This window comes from Schistocerca cancellata, chromosome 3 (assembly GCF_023864275.1).
Source record: "Schistocerca cancellata isolate TAMUIC-IGC-003103 chromosome 3, iqSchCanc2.1, whole genome shotgun sequence".
NCBI lineage: Eukaryota > Metazoa > Arthropoda > Insecta > Orthoptera > Acrididae > Schistocerca > Schistocerca cancellata.
In genome coordinates this window covers 618,749,877-618,769,621 of record NC_064628.1, presented here as the reverse complement: position 1 = coordinate 618,769,621, position 19,745 = coordinate 618,749,877, and the positions used below count along the sequence as shown (strand labels likewise).

Below are 19,745 nucleotides of genomic sequence, written 5' to 3'. Positions count from 1 at the left end.
TCCCCGAATACCGGAAGCAGCGTATTAAAGGGATAGACCAGGGTGACACTATTTTGCCACCGCTATTCATAACTTTTTTTCAACAAAATGTCAAAGAAATTACGAAACTGATTTTAGACCTTTATGGTTCACCCTTAAGTTTGTATTACGTATTTTGTGTTTTTAAGTAAAGAGGACACAACACGATATCGACAAATGGCATTCTCGTAGTGCGAGGGGCATTGGTGGGAGATTGAACGGCACAATTTTCAGCCGGGAACGAAATTTCAAAAACCGCTTTGAAACTGATGATACTGTCCAACATGGTACGTGGGTACATAAAAAAAAAAGTTTTTAACAAAATGGCAGCTGTCTGAAATAAAAGTCAATTATTTCGACAAAAAAGCCGTTACAAAAACTTGCAGCAAAAATCAAAGTCAAAATATATCGCAATAGTACTAGCGACTACAGTAGAAAAATCGCCAACTCACAAGTCACAAAGGGGTTCAATGTAACTGCACATATATTTCACGAGTAATAATAGCTCCCGCCAACTTAAAAAATGTTGTTTGAAGTGTTTAAAATTTCAACTTGTTTTTAATACGGAAATTGAACAAACCTTTAATTGGCAATGCTATCTCACTACAGTTGGCCTTTTTTCTCCAATGTCGAAAAACTCTAGTTTTGACGAAATTACACTAATTAACTGCTTTCGGCTCACCAATCGAAATGTTTTTTGCACTATTGGGATTACTTTTCGAACCTTTTCTGTCCGTACAAATACGTTTGTTTGTCATTTTTAAGCACTCGCTTTTTATTTCGTATAAAAAACAAGCGAAATCACAAGTTAAACAGATACGAGACAAGCATGTGCTTTCAGGCATTTTAATGCAAACGAATCATGGGGTGAAGAGAAATATAGTTGGGAAAAGTATTTTGGTTCATAGTAATGCCCTCTGTGATACTATCCGAAGCTAGCGGGACCCCCATTCCGTCGGTAGCTATTACAGTATTACGTCAGTTGCATTCGAACACTCGGTTGTGCCAGATCCTCATGCAGTAAACCGCGGTGTTAACATGCTCTTTAACATTCATGGCACACTTCATATGAATGCGTCTTAAAAACAGACTCTCTAAGGAACATTTTAAGCCAATAAATAAGTCTAAAACTAATTTCCACGCTGGTTAGCACCTTCGTTCGCGTGACTATCAGCACGAATCTTAAGACAGAAGAATGGAACCGACTGACAGCTTAAGGAGGTCGCGTAGCAGCGATTCTAGTTACGATTATTAATATGTGACAGAAAAAGAACTTTCTAAACACAAAACTGATTGAAACAAGAATGAAAAAGTGAAAAATTTGCTATCCAAAATCAAATGATGGAAAATGGTCGAAGCAAAGGAGAAATTAGCCTGAGCAGCTAGTAAAAGTGTACTTCAACAAAAGAAATCGTATGCTGTAGAACAGTCGCCAAAGACTGTTCCCATCATCATCTGGAATACAGCGTTGCATAGAAACAAGACTACGCTCAAGGACTAACCAAGTTACGCTGTTTCGGTACCGTCATTTACTCGGCCTTCCAGGATCTGTACTGCCATTAGATCTATATCTACATGTTTCCGTAGACGTGACGAAATCCCTTAAGATGCGTTCCCTCACTTGAGACAGTGCGCTGGCTATGTTTAAATCTTACCGTACGTCTTCATTTCTGACTAAAATTTTATAGCTCGAAGGATCCTCATTTCTGTGGACTGCATCATCGATAACTACAAGTTTTGCTTCCATGTAGCAGGGCATAAATCACCTTTTTTTCTAACTGATGTTCTCAACTGAGTACCACGGCAGCAACATACCTCTAAAATGGCTTTGTCGTTCGTAATAATTTCATTCCGTTTGTAGAAAAATCACGTAAACATCGCTGTTATTACGTTTGCATGTCTAAAGTTACATCTGTCTACAAAAAAGTCGGCAGTGAAATTTGCACAAATCATCATTTAAAGCCATTCAGGGGTGAAACAATCTAAATATCAACAAACAGTAATGACTGAAATATGTCCTGTTTGCGGAGTCACACCCTTAGTTTGGCACTAGTTGATTCTAAAATCGGTGTCTACGGTTTCAGTAAGTCTTTCCAACCGCACACCAAACTCTTTCTCAAACAGAGAATTGATTTCTGCAACTTCGTCTATTCCGAGCAAGAATTATCGAATTTGTGTTGTTTAAAATGGCTTCAGGCTTCACTAGAAAGGTTATGCGGATCTTATGCCACTTTTCTTACATTTTGGACCTGTCATGTCCACCTGCCATTCACAACTACCACACTTCATTATTGATTATGTCATCATGATCATGTGCCAAACGTCTTTTTAACAGTCAATTTCTTGCCTCATAATCCAGGAAGACTACAACAATGTCATTCTTGATTTAAATAATTATAATGATTAAATAATTTAAATCACTAAATAAATTAAATTATAAAATCCAAGATGGAGGTACTACTCGAAATGTGTTTCGTACCCCATGCCCCCTTTCCCCTCTGCATCCAATATCAGCATACTATTAAAATGAGGCAGCCCTGTCAGAATGAAGTTCTAATTAATAAATGAAATAATTTTAAAGAGTCCAGTTAGCCAAGTTATGCTTTGAACTCCTGTCCATCTTCATTCCCTTAAGCTCGACGGTAAAATTAATAAATAAATTAATTAATTAAAAATCGTTATCTTCAATCAGAGCCTAGTATTTTAGCCACCAATAAAATGAAAGAACGGGTTACAATGTAGCATCATTTTGAGTGTCCCCAGAATTATATGAACGATGCGAATTATTTATCAGGAAAAACGTCACACATTTAAAGAAAGTATCTGAATAGCGTAAAATGACGAAAGTGATGTCAGCTACGTTTCCATTACTGACTTTAGAAAAACGTTTCTATGGGCTTACTCAGCAGTTACACTTCTATATTTCATTGGAACCTACATATCATTCGCTATAGAATATTAAATAGTTAAAAAAACCAACATTTGCTTGTCCAGTGTAAATAACAAATTAACACTTAATTACGAATTATTAATATGTGAAATTTTACTTTAATGCTATTCCGCAAAATTTCGGAAATATTAAATATGGCTCTGAGCACTATGCGACTTAACTTCTGAGGTCATCAGTCAAATATTATATAAAATGAACTGCTGCTTTCATGCTCTTGTTGCCCGTCTTTGGCAACCGATGGCTGCACTGGCAAAATGTTCAAAGTTTGATAAGTATACCATAGTGAAAGATGCAACAGAGCCTCACATTAATTATGTTCCTCATCTATGATACTTGTCAAGTTTCACATTGTTCTTTCGAAGTCTTTCCTGCAAAAATTCGTCATTAGTACACGAATCACCGACACACACGTTTATCAGCTTAGTGCTTGAAAGATGACTGTCAACTCCAAAGTAACAATGCTATTTCCATGCCTAAATAGTTACAAAAAAATGACAAACTAACAGGTACCACTAGAAGTTAGGCCTATGAGGTCGATATCGGAAAACTAACCTGGCCAGGCTATAACTGCAGAAAATATGTGTTACCTAAAATACTGCGTTAAGTAGGCATGCACGCAAACAAAACAATAGACACCCTGATTTGCTGGAAGAATGTAATTAACTAGACTTACTCTTGATGTAAGTGAGAAATACCGTCAAATTAAATATTACTACATCTAAATTGTTCAGACTATCTTCGTAGCCGCATGGTTAGCCTGCGGTGTGGAAGGACCTGGGTTCGAGTCCCAGTATCTCGTCAAATTTCCACTCATACTGCCTTGTGAGCAGTAGTCGATCAGTCGGGATAGCACTATGGCCTAATCCGCGAGTGGTCTTTGCATTTCCTAAGTTGTTCTCAATCACCATTTGAGGAAGGACAATGACAAAGCATCATGTTATACAGTTTATGATTTCCTCTACCGCCGTCTTTTTGTTTAGATCCAACTGCGTAAGTCTGTCTTGAGAATAGTCATGCTGCTAAGTTCATTAACAGATAGAAAAACTACTGGAGGGGACAAATTCAAGCTCTCTGAAGCAGCGTTCATATTCTGTGCTGAACTTGTAGCGATTTTAAAGGGGCTTACATATGCAAAATAAGTCCAGGATGAGTCAATAATGCCGGCCGCTGTGGTCTAACGGTTCTAGGCGCTTCAGTCTGGAACCGCGCGACCGCTACGGTCGCAGGTTCGAATCCTGCCTCGGGCACGTGTGTGTGTGATGTCCTTAGGTTAGTTAGGTTTAAGTAGTTATAAGTCTATGGGACTGATGACCTCAGATGTTAAGTCCCATAGTGCTTAGAGCCATTTGAACCATTTTTGAGTCAGTAATAATTTATACGTTTGCAAGCTCAGCTACGAAGTCAACAACACTAAAAATCATTTAGTATACCGCATTACAGAAGCATTTAAGAGGCTTTCACGCCTCAATAAGGAGACGATCATGTTTTTGGAGAAGACGCACAGAGAATTATAGTGAAATGAAGAGGTAAAAACATTGCCCAAGGAAACTGTGTGCACTGGTTATGTGAAAAATGATAAAGTGCCATCTGGCGATCTCGTAAATACCAGAAGGACTGGAGTCAGGGCCCGATGGAACGAAAACCTCCCTCGGTCTGACGAGTCGAAGGAAGACACAATGCTGGACTGGTACATAACGGACTGTTACGTCCTTAGTGATAGAATTGCAGTTCCAGCAAAGACTTTATACTGACAGTGGTACGACGTCGATTCAGTTACGGGATCTCTACCGCCTCAGTTTGATCACAGCTTCTTAATATGAGTGTGGCATTGAGAAAGATGATAACCACATTTTTTTCGCCTGCAACATAAGATATCAAGTAACTAGGAAAATGATGCAGCGTCTGATGGCCTCTGGCAGTGCCTTGTCAACAAACATTAAAACTATTATACAAACAGAAGATACAAAACTGTATAAACCCCTATACGATTTTATAAAGTTCAGTGAAATGAAAACGAAACAGGTGGAAAGAAAGTAAGTAAACTGTTCAATATATCAAAAGTGATCACCATATTGTATAATACATTCATTCCACTGTGACAAGATGTTGAATGCTTTCACGAAAAAATATTTAGAGTTGCCTACGGAACCATGGTTGTAACCAGGCGTGCATTTCTTCGGCCGAAGCAAAGTGACAGCCACGAACGGATTTCTTCAAGGTTTCAAAAGATATGGGAATCGCAGGGGAGAGATCGAGACTGTAAGAAGGATGTGTAAAGGGCTTCTCAGCGAAACTTCTGCAGCACAGTCGAACAGTTGAAACAACCTTGCCAACACGTGGGTCTGCCCAGATCTCTACGAAAATTCCAGAGATATGAAACTGTATTATTTCTCGAAGTAGTTAAGAGTCCACACACTTTGCAGCCTGTATTTGACCCTTGAAATTAAATATTTCCGCATCTACATTATCTGTATTACTTATTAAAATACGTGCAGCTGGCTTATTGACATTACTTAAATAATAACCCGTAACCTGCAACCCATAACCCATGACCTGCAACCTAAAACGCGAAATCCATTATTCATAACCTGCAACGCATACCGCAAAAGTAGTGTCAGTAAAAGAGGTGTGTGGTTTTTAATAGTAGTATGCACAATTCAAATGCGGAACTATTTAATTTGAAGATCCATATGGCTTTCAGTGTGTGTAAATTCTTACATATTTCAAGATGTAACACAATTTTATTTTGCTCTAATTTTCACAAACATCTGCAATTATTCTTGGGTATTACGTTAAGCATGCCAGTTGCTTGTGCATTAATGAGTAAGTCATCAGTCCCATAGACTTATAACTACTTAAATCTAACTAACCTAAGGACATCACACACATCCGTGCCCGAGGCAGGATTCGAACCTGCGACGTAGCGGTCGCGCGGTTCCAGACTGAAGCGCCTAGAACCGTTAGACCACAGCGGCCGGCATTATTGACTCATCCTGGACTTATTTTGCATATGTAAGCCCCTTTAAAATCGCTACAAGTTCTGCACAGAATATGAACGCTGCTTCAGAGAGCTTGAATTTGTCCCCTCCAGTAGTTTTTCTATCTGTTAATGAACTTCCTCTACCGCCGTCTTTTTGTTTAGATCCAACTGCGTTAGTCTGTCTTGAGAATAGTCATGCTGCTAAGCTGTCTCTAAAATTTTCTCATGCAGTATACCTTGGCCCTTTGGTGAGCGGAAGGAGCGTTGGATGAAAACATACGGAAAACTCAGGTACAGTGCTCCAGAATTAGGTGACTTCCTTACGCATAGGACGGCGTTGCGGCTTAAATCCTCTATTAGGCAATGGCCCAGCAGCTGCGCCAGATGTCACTAGACGAACAGTTGGCGTCGCCCTCGATCTCTGATGAGGCACGTGTCCTTTCTGGCAGTTGTGTCATATTACCTACACCTGTTAGTATGCGATGCACCCCACCGCTGCTTCCTGGGACACTACCGCGCCACAAATGGACGCATTCAGCAAGATGTGCTTTCAACTACATTAACATAATGAACTTCTTTAATTGTGAGTGCAAACTGCCGTTTAGTTAATAACTGAACAAAATCCAGAGGGTTCCAATAACCTCGGCTAGTTTGACTCTTGTTTCAGGATGCAGGATCAGCTGGCAGTAAGCGGGAGCCTTATATGTTGAAGAGAGTGATTCACCTGACTAACCGTTCTTCCAAATTTCACAATTCTCAAATTGCTGAAGCATCTATTTAGGCAGATGTATTGTCCTGAAGAAATGCGATTTTAAAAGATTGCAACAAAGGCCTCTTCTCACGTATTTGTTAAGCAGACGTCGCCAAACATGTGGAACGTTTACACAGAACACGCATTCGGACGTAGCTGATGATTCCAAACGGATGACGTTTGGACAACCAGGTGGAAAAAACATATCGCTAACTGCCTCCCGCCGCGCGGGATTAGAAGAGCGGTCTAAGGCGCTGCAGTCATGGACTGTGCGGCTGGTCCCGGCGGAGGTTCGAGTTCTCCCTCGGGCATGGGTGTGTGTGTTTGTTCTTAGGATAATTTAGGTTAAGTAGTGTGTAAGCTTAGGGACTGATGACCATAGCAGTTAAGTTCCATAAGATTTCACACACATTTGAACATAACTGCCTCCCTTTTACCAAAGGGAGAGGAGCACTGACGATAAAGATCTTGATAACCAGACTCTAAGACAACGTGCTGGTTTAAGTTTGTAACCTCTCCGCAGTTCCTCCCGGAGTGAACCCATGTAACCTGCTGACGGTGATGTTCTGATCTAATATGATGGAATACGCAACAGTACGGCATTCTTGGCGCTATTTGGCAGTAGTAGTCTCAGTGCTGGCACCAGGTTTCATCAGCTTGCCTGTCTCTTTTATCATCATCATCATCGTCGTCGTCGTCGTTATCATTAACAACAACAACATCAATAGTAACTCGAAACGGGAACTGCGTCAACAAGGAAGGGTGCAAGCACGCCGTAATCCATAAGAAGTGAATTAATGATAAATTTAGCTGCCAAGTTCAAAACGCTTTGGCTGGATTATTCTGAAAGCAGCTGCTTTTATGACGTCGATAGGAGCAACTTTTCTATTTTTAAGGTCAAAGGAAAAACTAAGAAAATAATTGTAGAGGAATCAGTCCGCAAACTCAGAGTGCAAAATATTTGCAAAAATAATCTGTAATAGTATAAAAACCATAGCAAAGAGATTCTCCTGTAATATGAACACAGTGGATTCCGGAAAGGCCACTCGTGGATTGATATTCCATCATGAAAATTAATTTATGGTTTTTTCTGTCAGTCTATACGGACGAGAATATAGGAAATGTAGTTAATACGTATCGATCATTACGCAGAATAATAAACAAAACTTTACCAAACAAAATACAGAAGGAAATTTAACATTTTATAAAACCATGGAATTGAGTCACGGATCCCTATAAACAGTGATAAAAGTAAACTGCAAGCAGAAAAAGTGAGATTTCGTAGGAAAGTGTATAATAATATCAGTGAAATGATTGAAGAAAATCAAACGTTACAGAAACAAAACCTACAAAAAATGAGTATAGAGAGAATCTCAAGTCAGGGCACACTTTACCAGCCAACGCGAGGAAGGGATCCAATCGGCAATGCAAAATGAAGATGTAACAGGCACAGCTAATTGAGCCTTAAAATGCAGAAGGCTTTCGTGACGTAATTTCTTGAAGGTACCCGGGCGTTGCTCAGTATTTCTAAGATTGAGCTACAGATGACGAGCAGGCGCCTCGTTGAAATGTTGTGCAATTTCCGCAACAGTGTCTGACACAACGCCCGAAAACTTTTCAAGTACCTTTTATTTTGTCAGTGAGTAGCTTAGCCCGTATAGCTTTACGTAACGCTTGTGGGATCGTGAGGATGGGAGCCATTCTAGCCTTCTCCGAATCGAGGCGCTGATGCATAAGAGATATCGTTGTGTCCCCACAGCGCCGACACCTGCATCCGGCTCTCAGTGTTTACGGCCGGAGTTGCAGCCGCCTACATTTGACGGCGCGACCACATTTCAGCTCTTAAGCAGCATCGTGTTTGCGCTGGCTATCCGTAACCGTTACACGAGGAACAAGAACTCGCTATATTCGTGGGTAACTTCTGGCGCCCATCTACCTTCTGTCGCTCCTTCGCAACTTTCTCTAGCACACCGAATAATATTCCGTTCTTCTTAAGGCAATGGGCACCTCTTTTTCAGGAATGTGATCCGCAACACCCATCGATTTATTGTGAATCAAGATTTCTATAATGCTCTGTGCTGCGGTGGCAATCGCCCCGAAGATAACCAGTTCGAAACCTAGTGGTGGAAGAAATTTTAATCGTTTTGCTTGGCAATTGGACGCACGATAGTAGCATAAACAACCTGCGCCACTGTCAAAGGTTAAATTCCAGGCTTCATCGCAGCATCTGAAGACGTATCGGCATGTGGCACACGATGGTGACTCGTCCGTGGGATGGGGAGGTCAGGCTTGGCTGCCGCGGTGAAGCAGTTCGAGGTTAGCTCCGGATATCATTCTCCCTACTATCTCTTGGACTCTGCCATTCAACAGTGAGAAGAAAGACTCTCTAAAACAAAGTGATTTATGCGACAGGCAACGTCTTTAATTCGACTACTGTACAAATGTAGCTATAGTGCAACAGGGTCATACACCGAAGTGACAAAAGTCATGACATAGCAATGTGCATGTATAAAGATGGCGAATGTATCGCGTACACAAGATAAAAAACGGCAGTGCACTGGCAGAGGTGTCATTTGTTCTCAGGTGATTCATGCGAAAATATGTCCGACGTGATATTGGCCGTACGACGGTAATTAACAGACATGGAACGCGGAATGGTAGTTGGAGCTAGACGCATGGGATATTCCGTTTCGGAAATTGTTACGGAATTCAATGTCCCGCGATCTACAGTGTCAAGAGTGTGCCGAGAACACCAAATTTCAAGCATTACTCCTCACCACGGACAACGCATAGGTCCACGGTCTTCACTTAACGACTGAGAGCAGCGGTGTTTTCGTAGAGTTGTCAGTGCTAACAGACAAGCAACACTGCTTGAAAATAACCACAGAAACTAATGTGGGACGTACGACGAACGTATCCGTTAGGACAGTGCGATGAAATTTGACGTTCTGTGGTAGCAGACGGCCGACGCGAGTGCCTTCGTTAACAGTACAACAGCGCCTACACCGACTCTCCTGGGCTCCTGACTATATTGCTTGAACCGTAGACGACTGAAAAATCGTGCCTTGGTCAGTTGAGTTCCCACTTGGTAAGAGCTGATTGTAAGATTCGATGTGGCGCATGGACTCAAGTTGTCAACAAGACAGTGTGCAAGCTGATGGTGGTTCCATAATGGTATATAATGGTATGAGTTGTGTTTACATGGAATGGAGTGGGTCCTCTGGATGTTCGGCTACTTGGAGACCATTTGCAGCTGTTTATAGACTACTTGTTTCCAAACAATGATGGAATTTTGGTAGATGACAATGCGCCGTGTCACCAGGCCACAGTAGTTCGCGATTCGTTTCAAGAACAGTCTGGACAATTCGAGCGAATGGTTTGGCAACCCAGACCACCAGATATGAATCCCATGGGACACACCAAACGAATATCAAGTTATTTGTAATTATGACTGTTTGGCATCAGCCAAGCTTAAACGCCAATTAATCCCATAAACAAAGTCTGTACCTGAAGAATTATCGCAGGTGAACACAAAATAAATTGCCCTTAAATAACTCACAGTCGAATAATAGTTAGAATTTTGATAATATTAGACTAATGTAAACATTATACAACATGTTTCGAACGCTACCGCATTACAAGATGTGACATGATGCACTGACGTTGTGGATTTTGCAGCTTTCGATTTCCTTACTTGAAAAGAAAAACTAGAGACAACTGGTATCGAAATTAGCATTAAGGAAGCCACCGTTGTTTTATTTTTCCTTCACTTGTTCATGCCTCACAAGATTCTGTACTGCCTTCACTTGGTTTGTCATTTCTTCTCAAAGTATAAAAGAATTTTTAGATAGTTCATGGAGATATATCTCTTCAGACAGGAACAAAATATGAAACTTCCTGGCAGATTAAAACTGTGTACCGGACCGAGACTCGAACTCTGGACCTGTGCCTTTCGCGGGCAGGTGCTCTACCAACTGAGCTACCCAAGCACGACTCACGACTCGTCCTCACAGCTTCAGTTCTGCCAGTACCTCGTCTCCTACCTTCCAAACTTCACAGAAGGTCTCCTGCGAACCTTGCAGAACTAGCACTCCTGGAAGAAAGGATAATGCGGAGACATGGCTTAGCCACAGCCTGGGTGGGGGGATGGGGGGGGACAGAATATGTATTTTATATCTGAACCTGTAGCTAAGCTATATGACACATCTCGAGAAATATAATTATGCAACATGTTGCGTCTGTTTTTAACTGAGAGTGTAAAATATCATCAGCCACCTTACATACAAAAAATTCCTGTCCTGTATCGTCAGTGTCACGGGACACACAATTTTAGGATATATCATCTGAAATAACGAACTGTTTTCGGTTTCTTTTTCATTTCAGATTGGAAGGTCAGTCCATTAGTAATGTTGTTGTTGGGGTGTTCAGTTCTGAGACGGGTTTGATTCAGCTCTCCATGCTACTCTGTCCTGTGCAAGCTTTTTCATCTCCCAGCACCTACTGCAACCTACATCCTTCTGAATCTGCTTAGTGTATTCATCTCTTGGTTTCCCTATACGATTTTTACCCTCCACACTGCCCTCCAATGCTAATTGGTGATCCCTTGATGCCTCAGAACATGTCCTACCAACCGATCCCTTCTTCTAGTCAAGTTGTGCCACATACTTAACTTCTCCCCAATCCTATTCATTAGTTATGTGATCTACCCATCTAATCTTCAGCATTCTTCTGCAGCACCACATTTCGAAAGCATCTATTCTCTTCTTGTCCAAACTATTTATCGTCCATGTTTCACATCCATACATGGCTACACTCCGTACAAATACTTTCAGAAACGACTTCCTGACACTTAAATCTATACTCGATGTTAACAAATTTCTCTTTTTCAGAAATGCTTTTCTTGCCATTGCCAGTCTACGTTTTACATCCTCCCTACTTCGACCATCATCAGTTATTTTGCTCCCCAAATAGCAAAGCTCCTTTACTGCTTTAAGTGTCTCATTTCCTAATCTCATTCCCTCAGCATCACCCGACTTAATTCGACTACATTCCATTGTCCTCGTTTTGCTTTTGTCGATATTCATCTTATATCCTTCTTTCAAGACACTGTCAATTCCGTTCAGCTGCTCTTCCAAGTCTTTTGCTGTCTCTGACAGAATTACAATGTCATCAGCTAACCTCAAAGTTTTTATTTCTTCTCCATGGATTTTAATACCTACTCCGAATTTTTCTTTTGTTTCCTTTACTACTTGCTCACTATACAGATTGAATAACATTGGGGTGAGTCTACAACCCTGTCTCACTCCCTTCGCAACCACTGCTTCCCTTTCATGTTCCTCGACTCTTATAACTGGCATCTGGTTTCTGCACAAATTGTAAATTGCCTTTCGCTCCCTGTATTTTACCCCTGACACTTTCAGAATTTGAAAGAGAGTATTCCAGTTAACCATTAGTAATATGAATTTAAGTTATTTCCGCAGAGTGCTTACGTCTTTCGTCACTTCCTGATTGTTTATGTATTTAGTTGTGGTATTTTCGGAAATACACTGTCGGATCAAAAGCATGTGGACACTTGTTGGTGAATACTAATGTGAGATGTGTCCACTGATCGTCTTTATGATGGCTTAAACTGTGCTGGGGACCCTTTCAATGAGGTGCCTGAACGCCTGTGGAGGTGTGGAGGTATTTCTCCTTAGGAGCTGAAGCCACAGGAGGTAGCGATGTTGGACGCTGGGATGTGGAGCGAAATCGACATTATAACTCATCTCTAAAGTATTCCATTCTGTTCCGATCGGGTCTCTGGACAGGCAAGTCTATTTCAGGAGTGTTATTGTCTACAAACCATTGCCTCACTGATGCTGCTTTATAACAGAATGAATTCTCTTGCCGATAGAATTATCTTCCCCGAACAGTTCCTCTACTGTACACTGTACACAGTGCTGTAAAATGTATTAATTTCATTCTGCATTAAGCGTTTCCTTAAGCGCGACATGGGGACCACAGCCCAACCACGAAGAACGCCACCAAACTGTAACACCACCTCCTCCGTACGTCACTATGGCCACCAAACGGTGATAAGTAACTTTCTCTAGGTATTCATCAAACCCAAACTCTTCCATCGGGTTGCCACGGGGAATACCGTAATCCACCGTTTTGTGGTGTCTCTCTTCACACCACCTCGAGTGCCGCTTTGCATCGACTGCAGAAATTTGTGATTTAGGAAGAGTTGCTCGAGACTACTGTACTGCATTCTTTTTAATGGTGATCGCGGTAGATGGGCTTTTGACGAAACTCACGAGTGAATCCTTCCACTGATTTCATGCTACTGTTTTACACCCACAGTACGCAGTGCTAGATAGTCCCTGCCCTCAGTATCTGAAATCTTTAGTCTTGGTTGTTACTTCACGTTTCCGATTCACAATCAACAACAGTCGACACACGGACAGAAGTCGTCGATCTAATTTGAGACGAGGACACTTAGTCCCACGCGTTTTTTATTACATTTTATTCTGTGAACGCCTCAACTGAGATGGTAGACCTTTTAGCTTTTTAACCTCATGAGCCAAGGTTTGCAATCTGATGATAATAGCACTGTCTCTCAAACCGCGCTGTTCAGCTTTGTGAAAAACAGTATAATCCTATTAAAATTACTTGATAGTTGACGTCCGTCACTTGCGTCTACAGTGTTGTCACATCGGCTGCCGGCTACCGCTCACTTATAGACGGCACACAATCACGTAGAGTCACTTCACAAATGCTATAACGCGGAGCAATGGTGGAAGTGGCCGCCGGGAGGTCGACGAAACTGCGAGATACACTGTCAACAGCTGATTTTATGTGACCAGTGACTAAACTGCGGGAGACACGCGTTTGGTAGCGCTGAATGTAAACTCATGTCCTAAACTAACGACAACTTAAGTTCCCAAACAAAGATGGAATTCTTATGGATGACAATTAGCCATGTCACTGGTCTACAGTTGTTCCTGATTGGTTTGAAGAACGTTCTAGACCGTTCGAGTGAATTCTTTGGCCATACAGATCGTTCGAAGTGAATCTCATCGAGAGGTAAGAGCGTACACAAAATCCTGAACCGGCAACAATTTGGCAGCTATGTAAGGCTATTGAGGTAGCATGGTTCAGTCTTTCTGCGGGGTACTTCCAACGACTTGTTGAATCCATGGCACGACTTACTGCTGAACTACGCCGGGCAAGAGGAGGTACGACAGGATATTAGAAGGTATCCCTTCATCCTGCAGGGTGATTTTACATTCTTCTTCCATCAGTCTGGATCTGAGCTGAGGAAATGATCAGGACTGGACAAGCGCTAACTTTTTAGTATACTATGATTATTACCTGCAATGGAGTAAAGAGATGTTTGTTCGACAGAGAAGCGAGAACAATTTTTAGTCGCGAAAATGCAAGGTATCTGAAATTATTCAACCTTACACATTCCGAAACTTCCTCATGTAAGTATGTATCTGTCACTTCCTGCAATGTAAGATATATCACTTTCTGCGTTGAAGAATGTCCCAGAAGGTAAATGCATGAGCTCCGTTCACTTTCACTGCAGCACTTTTCGTTCAAGCAGATGAGCTGAATTTTTAAGGGAACTGGAATATGTCAGGAAAGAACGGCATTCAGAAAGAGTTGGCTGTGGCCTGTACTAAGGGACGGCATTTGCCTGCCAGCAAATAGATTCAGACCACCTCACCTTCCGAATCGAGGGAAACTACCTCAGCGGCTCAAAACGGAGAGCTACCTGAAGTCGATGGAGGATTTAAAAAAAACTGGTTGTTGTACATTATTTTAAAATAAAATGCATCACAACTAAAGACTGAATTCTGAAACTACATGTTTTTCCTTTAATTTTTGCATGTTTAGTCATTTGATAGTGCATGAGTACATGCATATTTTAAGATACAATTGTGCAAGAAATTGTTGGTTTCAGATATTATAGTATTACAAGAGCATAGATAGATGTTTGATGAAAGGGGCAGAGGGGATGCATGGCATAGTCGGCTGAGACGAATTCAAGAAGCTAGCTGAAAAATTCGTCTAGAAACGAACGAAGTATGGAATTATGCTGTCAGCACATATCCCTTCCGCTCTCCACATCCCTTCCCCATCGGTCCGTTCCGTATCGAAACTGATTTTCATAAACGGGCTCTGAGCACTATGGGACTTAACATCTATGGTCATCAGTCCCCTGGAACTTAGAACTACTTAAACCTAACTAACCTAAGGACAGCACACAACACCCAGCCATCACGAGGCAGAGAAAATCCATGACCCCGCCGGGAATCGAACCCGGGAACCCGGGCGTGGGAAGCGAGAACGCTACCGCACGACCACGAGATGCGGGCGATTTTCATAAATGAATGCCTTCCCAGATTGAGCGATATTTTGCCTTTTGGGCTATTAATGACAGAATAATGAACAAAATTTTTTAAGGAAATTCAACCATCGCCGGTTGGACGCTATTTTTGGGCGACACAGACACATTCAAGTGTATTTTTATGCACCGATTTTCATTTAGTGTTATTTGTAACGATATTTACCGCTTCGTTGCCATGTGAAATACTGAAATATTGCAACCCCGAAGTTCTTCCAGCCCCCAAATAACGAATGCAGTGCTAACATTAAACTGCTACAAATAGGTAAATGGGCTATTGTAGCAGTGCGTACGTATTTTTAACTTTGCACAAATCTAGCAGACGAATCAGAATAGGTTTTCCTCTTCTTTCTTGTTATAATCTTACCCATAGTTCGAAACTATCGCAACAGCACACAGCACAAAACTAATAAAGGTGGCACTTACGTTAAATTGGCAACGGCCTTGCCGCAGAGGATACATCGGTTTCCGTCAGATCACCGAAATTAAGCGATGTCGAGCGTGGCCGGCCCTTGGATGGGTGACCATCCGGGCCACCATGCGCTGTTGCCATTTTTCGGGTTGCACTCAGCCTCGTGATGCCAACTGAGGAGCTACTCGACCGAATAGTAGCGGCTCCGGTCAAAGAAAACCATCATAACATCCGGGAGAGCGGTGTGCTGACCACACCTCCCTCCTATCCACATCCTCAGCTGAGGATGACACGGCGGTCGGATGGTCCCAATGGGCCCCTTGTGGCCTGAAGATGGAGTGTCTGCTTTTTTTACGTTAAATTCAACTGCAAATAAGAACTGAACTAATTAACAAAACAAATGAGCTCAAGCAGGACCAACAGTTAGACTTGGCTGAAATAGGTATAAGTGATAGCTGACATTGCTGTGGATGTACAGATAGTTTAAATCTGTCGTTGCCTTAATGCCTATAGATAGTCCATAACCCTTTTTCGTAGTATTACTGAAAATCGAAATATTTTTCAGTATCACTAGGCGGAAAATAGATCGTGTGTAATTTTATTTAGACGATAGGAGGGCTCCGCCCCCCCCTCCCCCCTCCTCCCTTTTGGCTGCGTCCTTGCCTAACAGCGTAGTCACTGCATGTAAGTAGAGCCGCGAGTCACCGCTGCGGCCGCATCCTATGCGCACGCATTCGTCTGCTAGCTGCAGTCCCGTCTGCTAGTTGCGTAACACAGTGAGTGACCGAGCGTTCACCACGCACACAGCGGCGAGGCTGCAACCTCTCTGGATTACATTCCGAGTTAAATAACGGCGTCCACTTCTCAGGGGTGATTTGCTCTGTCTACCGCAGCAGTTTGTTGATGACAGACGCCCTTTCATCTGTGCTCCTAGCAGCCAAGGTCGGTACTGATCATATTCGACAAAACGCGACAGCGTTGCTGGTAAGAAGGCAACATTTGTTCGAGAGCTCGAAGGTGTCACAATGAAATATTATACGACATCATGAAAGTGTCATTACTTTCAATCCCTCAACCGGATCGCCTACTTACTGAACGAGATGGCGAAGCTATGTCTCAGAGTTAGCTGTTCGAGCGGCCGTTTCCAAAGCCTGCTGCCGTCACGCTCACCGAAGTTTCCACAGTTTTATCGAAGTCTCCAGACGAGATCTATTGTTCCTTGAAGAATAAAGGTGCCACATATGTATCTGATTCTTGTGCTGCTGACTTAGCACATTGCTTTCCTTGACTACTGTCTCCAGTTACCTCAATTTTGGCAGAGTGACCATTTATGATCTCCATTTATTAGTTCTATTCTCTCTTACAAGCACATGATCATTGACAGTATGTTAAACCTTATGACATAAAATGAAACGTACCGAATCCAGTTACAATATTCAAAGTATTTCGTTTCGAGAAAAACTTTGTAATACTTTTCTGCTGTCCAGCATGAGTGAAGGACTGATCTCGTGATGGTTACTCATTGGGCAATGACGCTTTAGGTAGCGAATGATTTTAGAGTTGAGCACACTCGACTTGCACTCGAGAGGACAACAATTCAATTTCCCATTGGGCCAGCCAGATTCGGGGTTTCCGTGATTTCCCTAAATCGCTCCAGACAAATACCGGGACGGTTCCTCAGAAAAGAGACATGCCCGATTTTCCCGCCCTTTCCATCCCAAATTCGAACTTGTGCTCCCCCGCTAATGACCTCGTTGTCGTCGGCACATAAACACTGATTTTCGTTCCTTTTCTTTTGATTTTAGAGTGCGTGGAAAACGATAGTTTGTACTGTATCGTTGTATTTCCCTATGGGATGACAGAAGAAAGACTGTTTATAAGCATCTGTGCAAGATGCTGCTAAATTTTCGTTGATGTTCCTGGATTCACGTATAAGAGGCTGAAGAATATTCGTAGTTACGGCCTAAATCGACAATACTACTATTTTCAATTTTGTTGATTCAAATAAAGTACCCAATCGGCACTTGGGTTTATTTAAACTTTTTTCGCCCAAATACAAGGCAATTTTCTTCAAATGCCTTTGCCTAACATATTTCAGCATTTCTGCTGCATTTTCTTGTCAAGTTTGTGAGATATCCCCCCCCCCCCCCATCCTGATTCGTGCACACTGGATGCCCCCTGTTAGTCTGACCTGATATGGATATCACACGAGCAGTTGACTAAAACTCAGTATTACGTTCACAAGTATTTGATACGCAACCTGTTTCGTAGGTGAACAGCAATTTCACATAATCCTACCAGGAATCGAAGTCGCCCTTCCGTTTACAGACATCTCAGTCTATGTCAAATGTACATATCGTATCTCCACACATTGTTATTCATAGATATTTATATAACACTACTGATTGTGGTTGTTACGCGTTAATCATATAGTCGAAGTCCACTACCTTTGTGCTTTTCGTCTGTCGCAGTACTTCACATACCGTATAAGACTTTAAAGCAGTTACCAGAATTGTATTAGTCTAACCGCTTGTCGAGATATAACTTTACTTGACTGCATTTATTTTACGCATTACTTCCTTACCACCTCATCTGCAAAAATCTAAAATTGTGACCAAAGTTTACCGTTAAGTCATTAATACGAAAAATATTGCTTCCTTGTTACGGATGATGACCCAACTAGGATGATGTTCTGCGTTCTGTTTATCAAAACCGCTTAGTCGAGTCATTAAGATGGTTATATATCTCGTACGAATATACTTTCCTTAGAAAATATGGGTACTGTAATAGAAGGCTTCTCGAAAGTCAGGAAACATCAAATCCGCCTAGTTACCTCTATATGGGGGGCTTTTCATATAGCAGTTGAAGAACTAACTTCTTTCCTGAATCCATTGTTTGCAATGCAGAAATTATTTTCTTCTTTTTCGCACTTATAATTCGTGGAAATATATATAACAAAGTGTTCCACAATTTCAACCACATTCTTCTAGAGTTTGTACAGGCTGCTTTGTAGATGCAGTATTACATTGGAACACATGTACGGAGATATTCCGTTCCCATCTTAAAAACGATACGAAATCGACTGACGTTCTTGAGTTAATATTCATGTTCCTATGTTATTGGCTACACGTAGTATGGAACGCTTCAGAACATTCATGAAGAATGTGAAGCAACACAGTCATGTGCCATCACGGTTAATAGCCTCCTTACGAGGTCATTTGATGAAATATTCAGATATAGATTGACGGTGAATACCTCGGAATGGTTTCTTCGAGCTGTTGACCGCCAGTCTCTCTCTCTCTCTCTCTCTCTCTCTCTCTCTCTCTCTCACACACACACACACACACGCACGCACACACACACACACACACACACACACACACACACACAAAATATGATTATTAGTAGAGAAATAGTATTATTAAAACTATTATTAGTATACCTCCTGTATTAACTTTAGGTGTCCATCCACGTGCAGCATTTGGTGATTTCTTGGCTAGATCGCCAGCACCTTATGCTCATTTACTGCCACATCTCGTCTTCCTTCTCCTGTTCGTCCTCTTTGGCACTGTTTTCGGTGTCACTGTAGGTATCGCTGTCTACCCTCTGGAGATCGTTGTTCCGTTGCACACAGGCATTTCTGTTTCGTCGTGTGTAATGTGTTGTTTTGAAATACTGTTTGTCAATACATTTAATTGTGCCCATTGTTCTTCGTCTCTTAGTGCTATGTATATATCTATGTCTGTTTCTGTGTAGTCTAAGTGTAGTGTGCGTCTGTTGCTCGCGTACTGGCCGCAGAAAAAGACAGTGTGTTCTGGGGAACCTTCTTCCCCGCATGTGCATGTCGGTGTCTGCCTCAGGCTCATGCGATTTAAGTGCGTGGGATAAGGTCCGTCCCATACCGCGGCTGGGACCGATGTGTTTCATTCTCAACCGCTCCCTTATGTCAGGGAGGAAGTCGTGCAGTCTGCGTCCCGTATCACTTACATCCCACTCACCTTGCCATGTATCCAAACGCCAACTTTTAAGGTGATGTGTCATCTCTATCGGCACAACAGTTATTGTGTGTACATTATCTGGTCTCCCCATCTTTAACCAGTACCTTGCAGCTCTGTATTTGCTCGTGATATCTATGGGGCATATTCCGAGCACCACATACAACACATCCACTGAGGTGGTGTCGAAGGCTCCAGGTTGCCTTAGTAGGACACTTCACTGCCCTCGTCTGACCGATGCTCTGTT

At 42.0% G+C, this 19,745-nt stretch overlaps 1 protein-coding gene across 1 annotated transcript in view; it reads left to right on the top strand.

The window, feature by feature from the left end:
* The window catches only part of LOC126175524 (monocarboxylate transporter 1-like), a 234,397-nt gene that overhangs the window by 1,099 nt on the left and 213,553 nt on the right, over window positions 1–19,745 (top strand). The window lies entirely within an intron of this gene.